The following is a 21,667-nucleotide window of genomic DNA, read 5'->3' on the forward strand; positions in this document are numbered from 1 at the left end:
ATATAAAATAGAGCTCATAACACTGGATAAAAATTTAAATTATGAATTTGATATGAACTTATATCCACTGAATACAGACAATTCTTATGACTTATAAAATGCCCCTTTTCCCCTTCAAGTACTGGTTTTTGACATCAGAGCCTTGCTCTTTCTTACCTTGCTTTCTCAGCTGACCCAGCTATGATAGAAACACATATGCAAGCTAGATTTTGCCTATTATTTTAAAGACTGTGTTTCCAATAACATTTTCTGTCTGGATTTGAAACTTGTTTCTGCAGAACTTCAGCCTCCTAAGTAGCTAGAATTGAGCCATTGCTGCTAGATTAAATAATTAAATTTTTATTAGCCACAAAAGGATTTGTCAAATTTCCACACATATATAAAATATATCCCAATCAACATCAGCCCCTCTATAATTCTTCTCCCATGAGATTCAATTCCCTACCTTTCCCACTTGTGCCCACCTTCACATCTGAGCCTGTTTTTCTTTCCTGGCATTTCTGTGTATGTATGAACTGCACCAAGGAATTTCACTATGTTTTTTTTTTCGTTGTTTGTTTGTTTTTGTTTTTGGTTGGTCATGGGGCTTGAACTCTGGGCCTGGCACTGTCTGTCCCTATGCTCTTCAGCTCATGGCAAGTGCTCTACTGCTTAAGCCACAGTGCCACTTCCGGTTTTCTAGTCGTTTATTGGAGATAAGAGTCTGATGGATGTTCCTGCCTGGAACAAACTATTTGAAGAAGTATTTGGGCTGGCTTTGAACCGTGATCCTCAGATCTGAGCCTCCTGAGTAGCTAGGATTACAGGCGTGAGCCACCTGCACCAAGCAAGGAGTTTCACTATAGTGATTCAGAAATACATATATTTTGGTAGAAAAACCCTCTCTGCTGTTTTCTTTTCCTCTAAAGAGCCACAATCTACTATTGGTCAACTGCTGTCATTGAGGTTCTTTATGTCCTACTTATACATAGTTTTCCTGTACTTTGAAATTATTTGCCTTTGATTTTTCTGCCTACCATTCAGTCTACTATTATCTGAGCCTCCTCCACACTCCCACCTTTTTTTTTTGGGGGGGGGGCCGGTCGTGGGGCCTGAACTCTGGGCCTGGATGCTGTCCCTCAGATCTTCAGCTCAAAGCTAGCGCTCTACCACTTGAGCCACAGCGCCACTTCCGGCTTTTTTCTTTTTGCTTATGTGGTACTGAGGAATCGAACCCAGGGCCTCAGGCATGCAAGGCACGCACTCTACCACTGAGCCATCTTCCCAGCCCTACAGTCCCACCTTTTTAATATATATACACATTTACGAGAATTTTTTTGTGGAAATAGCACTTAAGCCACAGCACCACTTCTTTCTTTGTTTGAGTAGTTTGTTGGAGTCACAAGGAACTTTTTCCACAGGGAACTTAATCCCAGGCTGGCCTGGGATTAAAATCCTCCTACTCTCAGCCTCCCTTGTACCTGAGATGACTGATGTGTGCCACCACACATAGCAAGTGAATGAGAAGGAGCTTTGTGTAGGTATAACTAGACTGGTCTTGAACTAATGTCAACTTCCCAAGTAGATAGCTTTACAGGCATATGTCTTCAAAACCTTGATGTGTTCTGCTTAAATTTGAAGTAGTGTTTGTACATACTTAGGGTGTATAGTGATAATACAGTCCTTGTTGAGTATATAATAATCACTTCGATATAATTAGCACCTTCAGAGCCTGGGAAGGTGGCTCAGTAGTAGAGTGCTTGCCTTGCATGCATGAGGCCTCGGGTGATGTCTGAAAGCTTGATTCAGTTGAGGAAAGGGAGTCTGTCCTCACAGAATATCTGCTGCAGGAAAACCAATCTCCAATGGAGAAATAAGAATATGTCCCTCCCTCAACTCAGGAAGAAAAGCCTTCCTGTAATGAGGTGGTAGATCCCTTTGACTACCCTGACCTAGCATTTCTGCTTATAGGCAACTTATAGGAAGATCTAGTGTTATAGGTTCCTTCTCCCCTCCCTGGGAAAATATCTATTTTACTTTTTGTCATGATTGATGTAAAATGTTTATTTTATTTACTCTTCTAACTCTATTAAAATGTCAATATTTATGTTGTACAATTCTTGAATCCTATATACTGTGGATTTTTTCTTCCTATAATCTGATGACCCAGGCACATGGGTCCTGAGTGGGTTGAAACACCTGTAGCTGTACAAGAGCATCTACTGAATATAGAGGCAACTATTAAATGCATAGGCAGTGGCAAAAGTCCAGGCCGTGCTTCTATATGGTGATAGGGTCCCTACACTAGCTCTAGGACATAGCAGACCAGACATCCTAGAAAGGTGTTCCTCCTTGATTCTCAAGCTCATAATCTGTCAATTGGGACAAATGCCAGAGTAAATGTAGTGGTTCATGGGACTCTCTTCCAACAGTGAATTCAAGTATCATTACACATCCATTGTGCTTCATGCAAACATCTAAGAAAATTTCACCTTAAATAACACCAAAAACCTAGTTTGGGGAGAAAATATTTAACAAGATACATAAGATCCCACAATTCAATGAAAATGAATACACATCAAGAAACCTGTGGGACACAGCAAAAGCATTCCTGAGGGGGAAAATTTATTGCCCTCAGTGTCCACATCAAGAAAATAGAGATGGACTAAGTAAATAATCCCATGTTGTAAATTACTAGAAAAACATGAAAACAGTGAAACTTAAAGTTACTAAACGGAACCAGATTACCAAATTAAGAGCTGAAATTAACGAGATAGAGATTAAGAAAATTATAAATAAAATTAATAAAACAAAAAGCTGGTTTTTTTTGTTTTTTAATTTTATTTTATTTTATTTGAGAGCATACAGTACAGAGGGGTTACAATTACATTGGCAGGATAATGCATACATTTCTTACCAAGCATTGCAGCCTCCTCCTTTGTTTACCCTTCACCTCCCTTCCCAGCCTCCCCCCTCCCCCTACCCAATCATACCCCCCTCCCCCCCCCACACCGACATTGTAAAGCTTGCTTTGACATGACATTTTGTAATTCTCCTTGTTGCAACAGGTCCACCTGAATCCTTAAACGACTTGTTGGTCCCCATCTCCTCCACATGTTATACTGACATCAAATAAAGTGAAAGCGGGGGTTATACTGTGGGGGAGGGACATACAAAGCAACAAAGAAATAATCTTATAAATGCGTTAGAAACACATGCATGAAAGAAACGAAAACATTAAAATACATATTTGAGGGTTCGTTTTCCTAACATCACATTATCTGAACTTTTCCGCTTGACTCATACCTATACTAGATATTGCAAATAAGGGAAACCATGGGAACTATGCTTCTTTGGGCCTGGCTTACTTCACTTAATATAATTTTTTCCAAGCCTTTCCATTTCCTAACAAATGGGGAAATGTCATTCTTTCTGATGGAGGCATAGAATTCCATTGTGTATATATACCACATTTTCTTGATCCATTCATCTACTGAGGGGCTTCTGGGTTGGTTCCATATCTTTGCTATGGTAAATAATGCTGTAATAAACATAGTTGTGCTGGTAGCTTTAGTGTGGTCTTGTTTGTATACATTTGGGTAAATGCCCAAAAGTGTATTTTTTAAAAAAAATTTTTTTTAAAAAATACATAAAATTGATGGACCTTTGGCAAGATTAATTAAGAGAGGAAACCCAAATTAACAAGATCAGGGATGCCACGGGAAAAATCACAACAAATACCCAGGACATCCAAGCAATTCTAAAGAACTATATCCAGAATCCATACTCTTTAAGAAAGAAAACCTATCAGAAATGGATGCATTTTTAGAGAAATACAAGTTACCCAAACTGAACAAAAAACCAATCAATTAAAAAAGCCAATATCTTACAATGAGATAAAGGAAGCAATCAGAAGTTTTCCAACAAGGAAAAGCCCAGGACAAGATGCATTCACTATGGAATTCTGTAAGACTTTTAAAAAGGAACTAACACCCATACTCCTCAGCCTCTTCCATGAAATAGAAAAAGAGGGAGCTATCCAAAACTCATTCTACGATGTCAATATCACACTCATCCCCAACCCAAGCAAAGACCCAACAACAACATCAACAATAAAAAACTACAGACCAATCTTCTTGATGAACACAGACACAAAGATCATTAACAAAATTCTATCCAACAGAATCCAGAAACATATAAAAAAAACATACATCATGGCCAAGTAGGCTTCATCTCAGAGATGCATGGATGGTTTAACCTACATAATTTAATAAATGTAATCCATCATATCAACAGACCCAAGGTCAAGAGCCATGATTATCTCCATTGATGCAGAAAAAAAGCTTTTGATAAGAGACAATATTCATGTTAAAAGCTCTGGGAAAAATAGGAATAGAAGGAACATTCCTTAAAACAATGAAAGCCATATACGACAGACCAACAGCCAGTATTATACTTAATGGGAAAAACAACCCATTCTCCTAAAATCAGGCAAGGATTCCCACTTTCTCCACTCTTCTTCAATATACTTCTGGAAACCTTAGCCAGAGAAAAAAGGCAAGAAAAAGGGAAGGAAGAAGTTAAATTAGGGAAATGGATAGAACTAGAAGAAATTATGTTGAGTGAGGTAAGCCAAGAGGAAAGAGACAAATGGCACATGGTCTCCCTGATAAGTGGATGTTAAATCCAGAACATAAGGTGATACAACACAGTAAACAAGACTCGAGAAACAAAAGACCCCCACTCATCTAGTCCAATGATTACTAAATGACCCCATACCGCTGACCACATATGGTATATATGTGCACATCAGAGGGAAACTAGGAGGAGGACACAGAACTAGAGGGAAACGGGAAAACATACAACAGTGGGACCCATCGGCTGCACCGGACATTGATCAAAACAAGCCAAACAACTTAAAGGCAGTGATGGGAGGGAGGAAATGAGTGGGAAAGAGAAAACAGCTGACACTATGCAATATCACTCAATCTGGAAGAAATAACTGTATAGTCAAAGCCCATAGAAATCATAAACTTCATGGACCATGATAGGCAATTTGTCCCATGAGTGTTAGAATGTGTTTGTGACTTTAACTAAGCATCACTATCCCAAAATACTTTGAAATTTATGAAATTATGTAATCAATCACAATAAAAAATTTGGAAAAAAGATACATAAGAAATATGAACACTGACATAAAATACATCATAAATAGGAGAAAGAAGACTTGCATAAATGGAAAATGACTTGCCAGGTGTCATGGACCATCTCACTAATTGTAGCTTCTAAAGTGGCATATTCTAAAGATGGAGGTTCAAAGCAGCACCTGCAGACAAATCTTAAAGACCCTTATTCAATGAATCAGTAAAAGTCAGGAACTAGAGGTGTAGCTAAAGTTCTATGTACAAGCGTTGAACAAAAAATAAGCAAGAGAGCAAGGTCCTGAGTTCAAATTCCAAGGTGGCATGAAAGATAAATATATCAGAGAAACAAAATTTGGGCAATGGCAATTTTAAACTAAAGAAAAACATATACAGGAAAAAGGAAAATATATGTTAATACTGTCCTTGAACAGTTTTTTCTCATGTCCATAGCTCCAATTTTGGATATTTGTTGTTGTTTTTTTGGAAATAATTTTTGGAAAGGTTTTTCTTCCTGAGGTGGGTTTTGAATTACTGTCCTCAGATCTCTTCTTTATGTGTAGCGAAGATCACAGATGTGAGTCATCCTTCCCTACTTAACTTCCTCTTGTTTTTGCAGTATCCAATTAGTTTGTTTAGGATTTCTTATAGTCCCCTACACATTTTAGAATGAATTTTGCAATTAATTTAAACCCAGGTCACAATCTTGTAAGGGGTATTTTGAATGCAAAGGCAATTTGAAAAGTACTGCTCTTTTAGAAATATTTTATGTTTTTGGGTCCGGTCGTGGGGCCTGAACTCTGGGCCTGGGCACTGTCCCTCAGCTCTTCAGCTCAAGGCTAGCGCTCTACCACTTGAGCTAGCGCCACTTCTGGCTTTTTTCTTTTTGCTTATGTGGTGCTGAGGAATTGAACCCAGGGCCTCAGGCATGCAACGCAAGTGCTCTACCACTGAGCCAACTTCCCAGCCCTCTTTTAGAAATATTAAGTCCTAGCTGGGCACTGGTGACTCACATTTGTTATCCTAGCTTCTAGGAGGCTGAGATCTGAGGATCACAATTCAAAGCCAGCCTGAAAAGTCTGTGATATTCTTACTCTAATTAACCACCCCCAAAACCAGATGTGTAGCTGTTGCTTAAAGAAGTAGAGTGCTAGTCTTGAGCAAAAAAGTTCTGGGACTTTGCCCAGGCCATGACTAAAGCTCCACAACTGATAAAAAGTAAAATAAAGTACAATATTGAGTCCTTTAGTCATAGGACAGGGTTATTTTTTCCATTTCAGTGGATCTACTTGACTTTAAAGGCATTTTTCCATTTCCAAATCACTCATCTTTTTATTGTTGATGTTCTGTGGTGGTCTTGGTGCTTGAATTCAGGACAGGAGCTATCCTTGAGCTTCATTTAGCACGAAGCTAGTACTGTACCACTTGAAATACAGGTCACTTCCAGGTTTTTGGTGATTAATTGGATCTAGGATGTGGTGCAGGAGGAAGGGGAGTAGAAGGAATGGATTGGGGGTGTCCCTCCTTACCCTGGTGCTTTAGTCATATGAGATGGAAAGTTTGCTGAAAATGGGCAGGTCTCCTGAATTGTCCAAGATGGGGGAATCTGACCCAGCATGGCTCCTGCTGTACTGCACAGGTAGCCTTGACCCAACAGAGAATTCTGAGGGGTGGCATGAGAATCAAACATGTGAGAGAACTCAGACATGGATCAGAATAGGAAGGTGGTGGGGTAGACATGAAAGGCAGCCCCATGAAAGAGGTAAAGAACAAATACCTGACTCTAGAAGGTGAAGGGGTTATTGGTGCCATCAGGAAGGTTGGGTGAGCCCAGGAGGTCATCGGCAATCAGGATGGGTGTTGGGATGATCGACGTGGGGCTATCTAACAGCCTCGTGGTGGCAGCAGTCTCATTGGCACTGGAAAATCCAGCAAAGCTAAAGCTATGCTGGAGATAGGGAAGGTCTGCAGAAAGGTCCTGGCCAGGGCTCTGTGTTCCTTGGCTTTGAGGATGAAGTGGCAGCAGGGCTCATAGAGGCAAAGGTTGGTGACATGGAAGGTACTAGATCTTGCACTTGGGATGGCAGGCTAGGCTGTGGAGCTTATGGATGCTGTGCATGAAGTGACACTTGTCTCTATATTTATAGGTGTTTTCTTCAAATTGGAGGAACAGCTAGTTCTTATAGCGACTGGAGTTGACCTGCCTCTTTTGGTCTGCTTCTGATTGGGCAGCAGCTGCTCAGCACCTGTGAGAAAGAGCAGTCTCTGAAGCTGCTGTCCCTAGAGTACAAGACTGGGACTGGCTCACCCTTCAGGTAGCTGATGACCTAGCTCTGGTGGAACTTGGTGCTGGGCAGGGTGTTGGCCAAGTGCCTCCAAGGGAAACACCTCAGCAGCAGGAGAGACCACTGCCTTCCTGTCCAGCAAGCAGCCCCTTCTCTGGGAGCTCTGTCATTGAGCATCTTGGCAACCAAAACTTGCATAAAGCTTCTCTCAAGTTGAAAATGGTGGCAGATATGAGTGGGGTAGTCATTGTGGACACTGACAGAGGACAAAGGTGCAGATTTGGTGTCATGAAGGTCCTGATGTGGGGAAGGTGCTTACTCTGCCACTTAGGTCAGGAGTCCCACATGTCTAATCCCAGGGCCCCTCACCTTTCTCACTCTGCCCTCATAGAACTTTAAGTGGCTTTTTTTGTTTTCTTTTTAGATTATAAAATGTCAGTGCATCAAATACAAGGGATTGCTGCATATTAATTGGGTTGCATGTAGTCAGGTTTTTTGTTTGTTTTTCGTAAGTCGTGGGGCTTGAACTCTGGACTTGGGCACTATCCCTGTGCTCTTCAGCTCAAGACGAACATTCTACTGCTTGAGCCACAGCACCACTTCCGGTATTCTAGTGGTTAATTTGAGATAAGAGTCTCACTGACTTTTCTGCTGGGCTGGCTTTGAACTGTGATCCTTAGATCTCAGCCTCCTGAGTAGCTAGAATTACAGGCGTGAGCCACTAGCACACGGCAAGTAGTCAGTTTTTCATCAGAACAAATACCTGAGAAAAGTATCTTCTGAAGTGAGATTATGTGTGTGGAAGATAGGAAGAAAAATGAGAAAAACTGGAAATGTTGGCAGAGGCTGTAATTTGGGCTTTTGGGGAACAGTGCAAGGATATTATACATTCAGTGGCACTTTGAAGCAAGGTAGTAAGACCCTCTCACAAATATTAAATAAAAAAGGGATAGAGGCACAGTTCAAATGTTAGAGCATTGCCTAGTGTGTGTCTGGCCTGGAGTTCACTCCCTAGCCCCAGAGATTTGACTTGGAAGGGGCTAATCTGAGTGTTACATGTAATCAATAGCAGGTTCTCTAGCACTGATCTTTTGATTAAATTGAATTAATGTGTGTGTGTGTGTGTGTGTGTGTGTGTGTGTGTGTGTGTGTGTGTGTGTGTAGGTGGTATGGTGTAAGAGATAGCAACTGAGTTTCAATCTTCTGAAGGTGAATATCTAGTTTTCCGAGCACCATTTTCAGATCCAATTTTTTCTCTGGTAAAAATGGAACAGTATTGATTCAGTTCACTCTAGAAAGATAGAAGGTAGACAGGGACACAAAAGAAATATTTTGGTCCAGTATTCTGTTTAAATACAGAGCTCAAGCTTTTTGTTTTAGCTTTTAGTTTTGTGGCGGGCACTCTGCCACTTGAGCAACACTTTCACTCCCAGCTTTTTCCTGGTGAGTTGATGAGAAGTGTCTCTTGAGTAAGTAGTATTATAGGCCTGAGCTTCGGGTACTGAGCTACAAAAGAAAACAAATTTAAATTTTCTAATAGGTTTATTTTTACAGCATAGTTATGGTATAATACAGGTGTATCCATATATCCCATACATATTGTGGATTGTTTTCTTGTGCTTTTGTTTTGTTCCAAGGGCTTGAACTCAGGGTCTAGGTGCTATCCCTGAGCTTTTTTGGTCAAGACTGTTGCTTTACCACACTTTGATCCACACTTTGGATCCACACTTTGTGTTCACACATGGATCAAAGAGAAGGGTTACAAAAATATTTTCTTTTCTTTCTTGCATCTTCTTGAAGGTGTTGGAGAAGAGAAGACCTTTGACAAATGGGGCTATTGGGTATTTGACTTATTGTGAGATGTCTGCTTATCAAATTAAGACATTGTTCAAAGAGCACATTTGAACCAGTCTGTGTTTACATATACAGCATCCAGAAATAATGAAAAACAAAACCAATCAAAAAAGAGAATAATCATTCATTTTCCTGAGTATGAAAACCCAGGAAAATGTTTCTATGCCCTATGAACTTTGACCCCACATGCTATAGCAGGATTATTTTGGTATAGATTTTCTGGCCCCCTTCATCACACATAGCAGGAGGAGTGCAGGAGGAGCAGCTTAGCAGGAAAGCAGCTAGGCAGTGTTGAGATGCAATGCAGCCCCCTTATGGACCCTCTTGATCTAGGTTCTGAAGAGGATGCTTCAAGGTAGGGGCAGTGGGAGTCAACCCCAGAATGGTCAAGCTGAAATCCTGAAAGCCTGTGAACAGCTTTCTATGCCCTGGATTGAGTGAGTTTGCTGATTCTTACATTCATATTCTTCACCCAATAAACAAACATGGCACCTCAAAGCAGAGTCCTGGGCCTGCCCTAGTCCTTGTGAGTGAAAGGTGCTGGAAGCATAGGAAGTACAGTGATCTAGCAGGCAAATCTGGAGGCCTGAAAGGCTATGGAAATGGCAGCCCTGGTTACTCAGAACCAACAGATATCCCTTGCATTGGCCCTGAATTCCAGGAGACTTGGTAGTTACCTCTCAATTCTGTGACAAGTAGGCTAAAGGCAATTCTGTCTGATGAATGGTGACAAGATGCCTAGAATTACCAACTCAGGCCCTAGGAAAGGCTGGAGTTCCAACTCCAATCTCCACTAATCATAAACCAAGGCCAACCAGCTGTATCAATAAAGCCATGTGTCTCCTTGGATAGTAGTTGGAGCTGGCAACAAGTGTCTCACACCTATAATTCTAGATACTCAAAAGGCTCAGACCTAGAGTTTGCAGAAAAATATGGACAGAAAAGTCCTGAGACTCATATTTCCAGTTAACTAACCAAAAAAAAACTCAGTGAAACTTTGGCTTAAGAAGTATAGTGCCAAGTGCTATACTTGAGTGAAAAAGCTGAGTGAGAGTGTGAGACTTTTAGTTTAAATCCCAATACTGCTGTTCACACAAGGTGTGTACTTACACACACATGCACGTATCTCTGTGCATCACCTCCTTCTGGGATGCAATAATAGATGCTGAGAGTTAGCTCTAGTATCAATATTAACTCATTTCCAGTTTGACGACTGTATTCTACACACAGCAGTAGTGTGAAAGCTTCTCAGAAAATGAGTCCCACCATGCTTACAGTGACTGAGGATGGGCATAGGTGCATCCCTTCTGCTAGCTTTTGAGGGACCTCACTGTGCATCTGTGGACATTGTCTGTTCAGAAAAATAGCCTCTTCCCACAGTCACCAACAGCCACCAGAATGTGGGGAGAACTGGTCTGAGTAATGATCACAGGATCTTTATTTCATCTTTGTTAGATGTTTTTGCCTCATGTGGAGTCAGGATGTATGGCAAAGATGATTTTAATAGTTTGATGCACAAAGAGATCATTGAACAATTACTGATATTTACCATGTAAGCACAGGGTACCAACAACAACAGTGATTACATATTCTATTGATGATTCTTTGTTTTTGTTGTTGTTGTTCATGGGAATTGAACTTGAGGCCTGGGTACTGTCCCTTGAGATTTTTTTCGCTGAAGGCTGGAGTTCAATCACTTGAGCCACATTTGGCATTTTTGTGGTTATTTGGAGATAATAGTCACTTGGAAGCCTGGAGCTGGATGTTCACCCCTGTAAGCTTAATTACTTAGAAGTCTGAGATCTGAGTGTCAAGATTCAAACCGCCTGGGCCAGAAAGTCCATGAGAGTCTTACCTCAAGTTACCATCCCCCAAAAGTCAACTGGGATCATCATATCTCAGCTTCCTGACTATCTTGGATTGCAAGTGTGAGCCATCAGCAGTTTATTTGTAACAAATAAGCAAATAATAAAATAAATAATAATTGTAAAATAAATAATAAATACTATCTCTTTAAATAGTTTTAAAGAGATTTTCATTTTATTTCATGTGGACAATGCATGTTGATCAGTGTTACTCTTTCCATTATTGTCTACCCTCCTTTTGTTTGAACACAGAGTCTCTGTATATTCCATGTGATCTTCTTGTTTCAGTTTCTTGAGTGTTGAGATTATAGGCATGCACCACAATGCTAAGCTTTGTAAGTCTTATTCTCAAACCAAAACAGAATGCCAAGCAATATTTTCCTAGTTTCTGCTGCACTACATTACAAATATGCATTAAGAATGTCAGACTTTTCACACCCTGAAAATGTGGTACACTGACATCACACTGCATACAATATGCATGGTACATGGGGAAGTTAGCCAAGTGGTCTAGGCTAACCTGACACTGAGTCCCATGTAAACCCAGGTGTATTCTGATGCTGCTGGGTGAAATATTCAATAGATGTCTGTTAAATCTGGTTGATCTATGCAGTTGTTCAGATCTGCAGTTTCTCTGTTGAGTTTTTGCCAAGTTGATCTATCTAGTGGAGTGAGTGGTGTGTTAAAGTCCCCAACAATTAATGTCTTTGGATCTATGTGGAATTTGAGTTAAAGTAGTGTTTCTTGGATAAATTTGTGTGCTCTGTTGTTTGGTGTATGGAGATTTATAATTGTAATATCCTCCTGAAGGAGCAATCCCTTAATTAGTATGTAGCGACCTTCTTTATCTCTTCTCACTAATTTTAATTTGAAGTCTATTTTATCTGATATTAGTATTGCAACTCCTGCCTGTTTATGAGGGCCGTTTGCTTGGTAGATTTTGTTTCAGCCTTTCACATTGAAAATGTGTTTGTTTTTAAGGGCAAGGTGTGACTTCTGAAGGCAGCAGATATAAGGATCTTGCTTTTTAATCCAACTAGACAGTCTATGTCGCTTAATTGGAGACTTAAGTCTGTTAATGTTGAGAGATAGGACTGAGAGGTATTTGGGAGTTCCTGCCATTTTATCCACCTTCTTGGGGGCTGTGGTAACTAGGTTCTTCCTATGGTTCTTGGATTTTCAGTTTGGGTGAGGTTTCTTGGCCTTTATTGTGGTCTTCTATGTATAGGACATGTTTAAAAATCTTTTATAGGGCTGGTTTGGTGGAGATGTATTGTTTCAGTTTTTCTTTGCTCTGGAAGGTTTTTATTTGACCTGAGGTTATGAAGGAGAGTTTAGCTGGATACAGTATTCTTGCTTGATAGTTGTTTGTCTTTAGGGCATGGCATACATCATTGCAGGCTCTTCTTGCTTTGATTGTCTCTGCTGAGAAATCTGAGCTGATTCTAATTAGTTTCCCTTTATATGTGATTGATCTTTTCTCCTTGACAACTTTAAGGATCTTTTCCTTGGTCTGAATTGATCCTGTGCAGATTACAACATGATGGTGGGATGTCCTGTTTTGGTCTGGTCTATTTGGAGTACTAAAAGCTTCTTGTGTCTGAATAGGCCTATCTTTTTGCATGTTTGGGAAGTTCTCTGCTAAGATCCTATTAAACAAATTTCCTAGACCATTACCTTCTGTCTCTAGGTGCTCCTCTACAACTATTATCCTCAGATTAAGGCTTCTGATGGTGTCTTCAAAATGTTGAATAGGGGGGGGACCAAGATGGCGACGGGGCAGTAGGGAAATGCCACAGCTCTCTCCAACCAAAAAGAGAGTTCGAGCTCCAACGCTTAATCTCCCCAAGAGACCGACAACAACAAAAAGACGAACACTCAGAGAAAAACCAGAGGCGGAGAATAACAAAAAAGAAACAGAGGAAAAGAAGAATTTCAGAAGAAAAGCGAAGACCCCTCCCCCAACCTTTACTGGCCGCGCGGCAGTGCGCCAAGCCGCCGGCCAGCCGGCCCGGCGGGGGCTGCGGGAGCCCCAAGAGACACAGCAGAGACACAGGGGGCCGCTTTCAGATCACCAGGTACTGGTTTACAGAACAGCGGATCGCCAGGAACAGAGAAGCCTACCAGCCGGGAGTCTCCACGAGGATCCCACCCCCACCCCTCACTCTCCACCTGAGCAGAGAGGCTCCATCCCGCCAAAGCCGCTCCGCACCAGCAGCGCGCCCGCCCGATCGCGATCGCAACGACCCGGCACTCTCCACCCGAGCAGAGAGGTTCCATCCCGCCAAAACCGCCAGCAGCGCGCAAAGGGAACTGTCTGCAGACCACCCACCCGCCCGCCCGATCACGATCGCAACGACCCGGCGGGGCCACTCAGGCCCCAGAGGTACCGCGAAGAAGCTGTCTGAGCGGGGACACTCTTGACCCGACAGCTTCGACAGAGGCAGAGACAGAAAAGAATCACACAGAGCCACCACCGCCCAACCCAGCCCGGATTGCAACAACAACTGACGACCTACACCACACAGAAACAACCAGCTCCAGGGTGAGTACCCCACAGGGGAAGTGTATCCCTCAAGGGAGACCAGAGCTGGAGGGAATCCCCAGACCCTGACCTAGACTCCCTACCCCAACACCCGGACCACAGGACCCACTAAAACTGGGAACTGTTTGAGAGCTCCACCAGCCCGTGGAGCACACTCAGCTGGCCAGGCTAGAGCAAGAGCACCCCTGGAAGGGAGCTTAAATGCCCAAGCCAGGAACAGCGCCCCTGGGTCAAGACTACCAACAGTAGAAGAAATTTGAACTGTGTCCCCCAGGCTGTATAACCTAGGTGGTATACACATCAGCACAGGCCTAACGAGTGCGCTCCAGGCTGCATAACCTAGGTGGTATACACATCAGCACAGGCCTAACAAGCGCGCTCCAGGCTGGGGCCGGAACCAGGCCCGGGGATCCGGCGCCTGAACAACACAACCAACTCCTCCCAATTGAAGTAAAAAGCTGAGCATACGCCTCAACAGAGGGGAGAAAACCAGGAAACAACACTCCCCCGGGAAGCACGCCTGTGACAACAAAAGACCTGGAGGCCCAGGACAAGAGAAGCCCAAACCCCACCAAAACTCCACCCATATACCCTAGACTGGGAATTGGGCAACACAGGCTGCCAGCACCTGATAGTAAGCAGGAGCTCAGACTGTTAAGGCGGCTCAGCAATAGAGTGATAGTCTTGGATGTATGAGGCCCTGCATCTGATTCCTCAGCATCACAAAAGCAAAAAGGGTCAGAAGTGGTGCTGTGGCTCAAACGGTAGGGTGCCAGCCTTGAGCTGAAAAGCTGAGGGACAATACCCAAACCTAGAGTTCAAGCCCACAACCAGCCCAAAACAAATAAACAAAAACACATCAGGAGCCCATAGCAGACTCCAGCATTTGGGAGAGTGCATCCAGAGCATCTGTTCTTCACAAGAGCACCCGTAGGAGCAAACACAAGCAGTCTAGGCTGCTCAACCCTTCCAAAGGCGGGAACTGCCAGCAATCTACAGCAGAGAGCTGAGAATCCTAAGTAAGACAGAATAGCAGCTGGAAATAGGCTCCCAACAGAACCCAGATCAGGCACAGACTCTCTCTACCAATACAGAATCAGCAACCAAGCAAAGACAGACACACCAAAACAAAATTGAAGAGCAGTCTCCTGAACCTCCATGCGAAAATCACAGAGAAAAATCACAAGGTTTACTACCACCCAGGACAGCAAGCTCACCTCAAAAGCCAGCAGCCACACAGGGGAGAGCCCCAGTGGGAGCAAAGCAGGAATGGAAGACAAAGGCTACTTCCAAGGGTTGCTGGAGGCAATGACTCAAGAAATAAAGCGAGAAATTTATCAGAAATTGAAAGAGCACAAGGATGAACTATCCAAAGAGATACAGGGTATCAAACAAGAGATGCATGCAAAAATAGAAGCTGCACAAACCTCAGTAAGAAGTGAGATAAACGCCAAATTAGAGGTAATGCATACCTCATTGAGAGGTGAGATCAGTACTCTGAGAACCAACATTGAATCCATAAAGGGATCCATTTCCTCCATGCAAACCACAATAGAAGCCACTGTCAACAGAGTGAATGAAATGGAAGGTCGAGTGTCAGATACAGAAGACAGAATACACCAACTGGACCAAAAAGTGACAGATATGGAAAAATTACTCAAATTAAACCAAAGGGATATTCAAGAGCAAGCAGATAATGCTAAAAAATTTAACCTTCGCATAATTGGAGTGGACGAAGGTGAGGAATTCCAGAGCAAGGGAATGCACCACCTATTTAACAATATAATCAATGAAAATTTTCCCCACCTCAAAAACGACCATCTTAACTACATCACAAAAGCTTATCGAACACCCAACAAGCAAGACCCCAGGAGAAACACTTCTAGACACATTATAGTAAAAATGATAGATCTGAATAATAAGGAAACAATCCTGCATGCAGCAAAAATGAAGAAGGAGCTATACTACAATGGGAAAAAAATAAGAATTACTGCAGATCTCTCCACACAAACAATGAATGCAAGAAAAGCCTGGGAAAGCACCATACGAGCCCTGAGAGCCAATAACTGCCAACCCAGACTGATCTACCCGGCAAAGCTAGCATTCACATTTGATGGAGAACTGAAAACTTTTAATAGCAAAGAAAAACTAAATGAATACATAAACATTAAGCCAGCATTACAAAGAATTCTAAGAGGGGGGACACAACCTGAAGAAAGCAGCCAGGAACTGGGGCCTGCCCCAAACAGGCGTTACTCAAAGTCTAACTGAGCAAGCACAGGAGGAAAGGAAAAAAGAAAAACTTAGGAAAACGGAATGGCAGGGACAACAATGCATCTCTCTATACTTTCTCTTAATATAAATGGGCTGAATTCACCAATTAAAAGAAAACGAACTGAGGACTGGATAAGAAAACAAGACCCATCCATCTGTTGCCTTCAGGAGACTCACCTCTCAGCCAAACATACAAACAAACTCAGAGTGAAGGGGTGGAAAAGGATCTACCAATCAAACGCCCCCAGTAAGAAAGCAGGTGTAGCTATCCTGATATCTGACAAAATAAACTTTTCATTAAAATCAGTACAGAAAGACAAGGACGGACACTACATATTAATAAAGGGAACAATCCAAGAGGAGGATATAACCATCATCAACTTATATGCCCCAAATATTGGTGCACCCAGATATGTCAAACAAATGCTCTCAAACTTACAGAATAAAATAGATCCCAATACGATAATACTAGGAGACTTTAACACACCACTCTCACCAAAGGACAGGTCTACCAACCAGAGGATTGGCAAAGAAGCTACCGAATTAAGAGAGGCCATACTGCAAGCGGAATTAACTGACATCTACCGAGTATTTCACCCTAAAACAACACAGTACACATTCTTCTCAGCAGCTCATGGAACTTTCTCCAAAATAGACCATATCATAGTTCATGCAAGGAACTTAAGCAAATACAAAGGGATCGACATAATCCCCTGTATCCTATCTGACCACAGTGGAATCAAGCTAGCTCTCAATAACAAAGCATACCGCAGAAATTTCTCCAATACATGGAAATTGAACAGCACACTCCTTAACAATGCCTGGATAACAGAAGAGATCAGAGAAGAAATAAAGCATTTCCTACAACTCAATGAAAATGAAAACACCTCACAAAGAAACTTGTGGGACACAGCAAAAGCAGTCCTGAGGGGCAAATTTATTGCCCTCAGTGCCCACATCAAGAGAATGGAGACAGACCAAGTAAATAATCTCATGTTGCAATTAAAACAGCTAGAAAAACAGGAAAAAATGGGACCTAAAGCTACTAGAAGAAGCCAGATAACCAAATTAAAAGCAGAGATTAACCAATTAGAAAATCAGAAAACCATAACCAAAATAAACCAAACAAAAAGCTGGTTCTTTGAAAAAATAAACAAAATTGATGGCCCATTGGCTAGATTAATTAAAAAAAGAAGAGAGGAAACCCATATTAATAGGATTAGGGATGCCACGGGAAACATCACCACACGTACCCAAGATATCCAAACAATTCTAACAGACTACTTTCAAAAGCTATACTCTCTAAAGGAAGAAAATCGGGCAGAAATGGATGCATTTTTAGAGAAATACAAGTTGCCCAAACTGAGCAAAGAAGAAGTTAACCAATTAAATAAGCCAATATCCTATAATGAGATACAGGAAGCTATCAAAAGTCTTCCAACAAAAAAAAGCCCAGGACCAGATGGATTCACAGCAGAATTCTATAAGACCTTCAAACAAGAACTAATACCCATACTCCTCAAGCTCTTCAGAGAAACAGAGAAGGAAGGAGCTATCCCAAACTCATTCTACGAAGCCAATATCACACTCATCCCCAAACCAGGCAAAGACCCAACCAAAAAGGAGAATTACAGGCCAATCTCCTTGATGAACACAGATGCAAAGATCCTTAACAAGATTCTAGCTAACAGAATCCAGAAACACATAAAAAAAATAATTCACTATGACCAGGTAGGCTTCATCCCAGAGACACAGGGATGGTTTAACATACGTAAGTCAATAAATGTAATCCAACATATCAACAGAGCCAAGGTCAAGAATCACATGATTATCGCTACAGATGCAGAAAAGGCCTTTGACAAAATTCAACATTCATTCATGCTAAAAGCTCTGGAGAAAATAGGAATAGAAGGAACATTTCTAAAAACAATAAAAGCCATTTATGACAGACCAATAGCCAATATTATACTTAATGGGGAAAAGCTACAACCAATTCTCCTAAAATCAGGAACAAGGCAAGGATGCCCACTGTCTCCACTCCTCTTCAATATAGTCCTAGAACCCTTAGCCAGGGCAATAAGGCAAGAAAAAGACATTAAAGGGATCCGCATAGGAAAAGAAGAAGTTAAACTATCCCTTTTTGCAGACGACATGATACTATACCTCCAAGATCCCAAAAACTCCATCCCCAAACTCTTAGAAATCATAAATCACTTTGGCAAAATAGCAGGATACAAAATAAACCCACAAAAATCAGTTGCCTTCCTATACACTGATAATGTACAGGAAGAGAGGGAAATAAAGGGAGCAACCCCATTCACAATAACCTCCCGAAAAATAAAATATTTAGGAATTAACCTAACCAAAGATGTAAAAGAACTATTTAATGAGAACTATAAAAAGTTAAAGAAAGAAATTGCAGAAGACACTAGGAAATGGAAAGACCTCCCATGCTCCTGGATAGGCCGACTTAATATAGTAAAGATGGTAATACTTCCAAAACTAATATACAAATTCAACGCAATTCCTATTAAAATCCCAATGACGTACATCTCTGAAATACAGAAAACAGTCCAAAAATTCATATGGAACAACAAAAGACCTAGAATAGCCAAAACAATTCTAGGGGATAAAGACAATATGGGAGGGCTATCCATGCCGAACTTCAAACTCTACTACAGAGCTATAATAACAAAGACAGCATGGTACTGGCACAAAAACAGACCCGAAGACCAATGGAACAGCATAGAAGATCCAGAAATAAATCCACAGGCCTACAGCCAGCTGATATTCGACAAAGGAGCCAAAGACATACAATGGAAGAAACACAGCCTCTTCAACCGCTGGTACTGGGAAAACTGGGCAGCCACATGCAGAAAACTAAAAGTGGACCCCAGCCTATCACCATGCACCAACATCAACTCAAAATGGATTAAAGACCTTAACATTAAACCTGAATCTCTGAAACTACTGCAGGACAGAGTAGGAGAGACACTTGAACTAATAGGCACAGGAAGGAACTTCCTGAACAGAGTCCCAGGGTCACAACAAATTGGAGAGAGACTCGACAAATGGGACTACCTTAAAATAAAAAGCTTCTGCACAGATAAAGCTATCGCAACCAAGCTAGAAAGACAACCAACTAATTGGGAAAAAATATTTACCAGCAATATATCAGACAAGGGGTTAACATCCTGTATATACAGGGAACTCAAGAAACTAATCCCTCCCAAACCTAACAAACCAATTACTAAATGGGCAAGGGAACTAAAGAGGGACTTCTCAAATGAAGAAATAAAAATGGCAAAGAAACACATGAGGAAATGTTCATCATCCCTGGTGGTGAAGGAAATGCAAATAAAGACAACCCTGAGATACCACCTTACCCCAGTCAGAATGTCCCACATCCACAAATCAGCCAACGACAAATGCTGGAGGGGATGTGGAGAACGAGGAACGCTATTACACTGCTGGTGGGAATGTACACTCATACAACCACTTTGGAAAGCAGTCTGGAGGGTCCTTAGAAAGCTAAAGATTGACCTCCCTTACGACCCAGTCATACCACTTCTAGGCATCTACCCTGAACAACAGGAACCAATATACAAGGACACGTGCACCTCCATGTTTATTGCAGCACTGTTCACAATAGCTAGGATATGGAAACAACCTAGATGCCCCACCACAGATGAATGGATCCAAAAATTGTGGTATCTATACACAATGGAATATTATGCAGCCATTAGAAATGACAAAATAATGGCATTTGCAGGGAAATGGATGGAGCTAGAAGGAATCATGTTGAGCGAGGTAAGCCAAGAACGAAGAGACAAACAGTACATGGTCTCCCTGATAAGCGGATGATAAATCCAAAATGTTAGGTGATATGACAAAACTAACAGGACTTAAGAAACAAAGAACTCCCACTCATCTGGTTGAACCACTACTAAATATCCCCATGCTGCTGATCACGTGTATGGTATATAACATATGAACACCGTTATATATTACAGACTGTGATAGACAATTTGCTCCAGGAAAGTTAGAATGAACGTGTGACTTTAAATGAGCATCATTATTCCACAATACTGTGAATTTCCAGAAATTAAGTAATCACTTAATCACAATCAAAAAAAAAAAAAAAAAAAAAAAAAAAAGAACCTTGGGGAAGGGAGGGAGGGAGGGGATGGTAGGGAGAAAACAATGGAGGGGGTAACAATGTTCAAGAGGAAGTGTACTCATTACCCCACTCATGTAACTGTAACCCTCTGTATAGAATCTTTACAATAAAAAAATTAAAAAAAAATAAAAAAAAAATGTTGAATAGATCTACCATATTTCTTGGATTTGTCTTGGATGGTTGAATGTTCTTTCTCTATAATATCTAGGCTGTCTTCAATCCCTGGGATTCAATCTTCTGCATGGTCTAACCTACTATCAAGACTTTCTACTTTGTTTTTCATTTCTTTTCCTTCTAATTGTTTGGCTTTGTTGGGGGTTTGTTATAGATCTTGTATGAACTTCTTTACTTCCTTAATTTGTGTTCAGTGTTTATTCTCAAGTCACTTAGTTGATTGGTTATGGTTTCCCTGAACTCCCATTCCTGGAAGGTGATTTCTGAGGATTGCAGTTCAAAGCCAGTCCTGGCAGGAGCGTCTGTGAGACTCCTATCTCCAATTAACCACCAGAAAACCTGAAAGTTGTTCTGTGGCTCAAGTGGTAAAGTGCACACCTTGAGCTAAAGAACTCAGGGATCGTGCCCATGCCTAGAGCTCAGGGATCATGCCCAGACCCAGAAATCAAGCCCCACGACCAACAAAAAGAAAAAAAAAAGGAATGGGTTAAATGTTAAATAAATCTGAACTTATTTTAGGTTCTATGAATTCAGGAAATGTTACAATAATGGAAATACATTTTATTTCATAATATCAGGATTTGAGATCAAATGGGTATTATGATTCCTGTTATAGAACAAGATAGATTCAGAGTTAAGAGTGAAAAAATCTGTAGGGTTTAGGAAAACCTGCAATTTATTTCAAGAATTACAAGTCAATTTCAGTTAGGATGACACAAAATGAGGGATTTTCATAAATTATATAATTGGGATACCATTAGGGTCAAGTTTATGGTTAGGATTATAGCCATGATTAGGGTTAGAGTTAAGGAGAAAAAAATGAGGCTCAAATTGAAGGTAAATTTTAGAATAAGCCTGGTAAGAGTTAGAATGAATGTGAACTAGAGTATTGCTATATTAGAATCTACTTACAATCAGCTTATGGTTATTCTCAATGTTCCAGTTAAGGTTAAGTTTAGGGTTAGAAAATGACTAAGGTATTGGGAAAAAATTGTAACCTATGTTTGGAAGCCTTATTTGAATCAAGTCAGGATGAGTGAAAATTAGTTTACTTGTGTTAGTGTTGACATATAATTTATATTAAGATTAGGGTCAGTATTTTGTTCTGATTATGGTTAGTGTTATGAATAGGAATATTTTTAGTATGAAATTGAGTTTTCACTAAAAAGTGGACGCAAAAAATGTGAGATTGAATAGTAACTAGAGCATTATCATTATATTTATTTCTCAGTGATCATTCTTGTAATGATTAATGAGAGTTTTCCAGCCAGGTTTCAGTTGAGAGTTAGCTTAAGTAATGGACTAGATGATGAGTAAATCTGAAACTGTTTTAGGGTACAGGGAAACTACCATATTTTTCCTGATGTGAG

General features: G+C 41.0%; 1 pseudogene; it reads right to left on the minus strand.

Annotated features, from left to right (window-relative positions):
* Window positions 1–6,658: 6,658 nt before the first annotated feature.
* Window positions 6,659–7,653, minus strand: LOC138815786 (mRNA decay activator protein ZFP36L1-like; annotated as a pseudogene).
* Between the last annotated feature and the right edge of the window lie 14,014 nt (window positions 7,654–21,667).

Source organism: Dipodomys merriami, unplaced genomic scaffold (assembly GCF_024711535.1).
Source record: "Dipodomys merriami isolate MVZ:Mamm:240054 unplaced genomic scaffold, mDipMer1.0.p SCAF_67, whole genome shotgun sequence".
Taxonomy (NCBI): Eukaryota; Metazoa; Chordata; class Mammalia; order Rodentia; family Heteromyidae; genus Dipodomys; species Dipodomys merriami.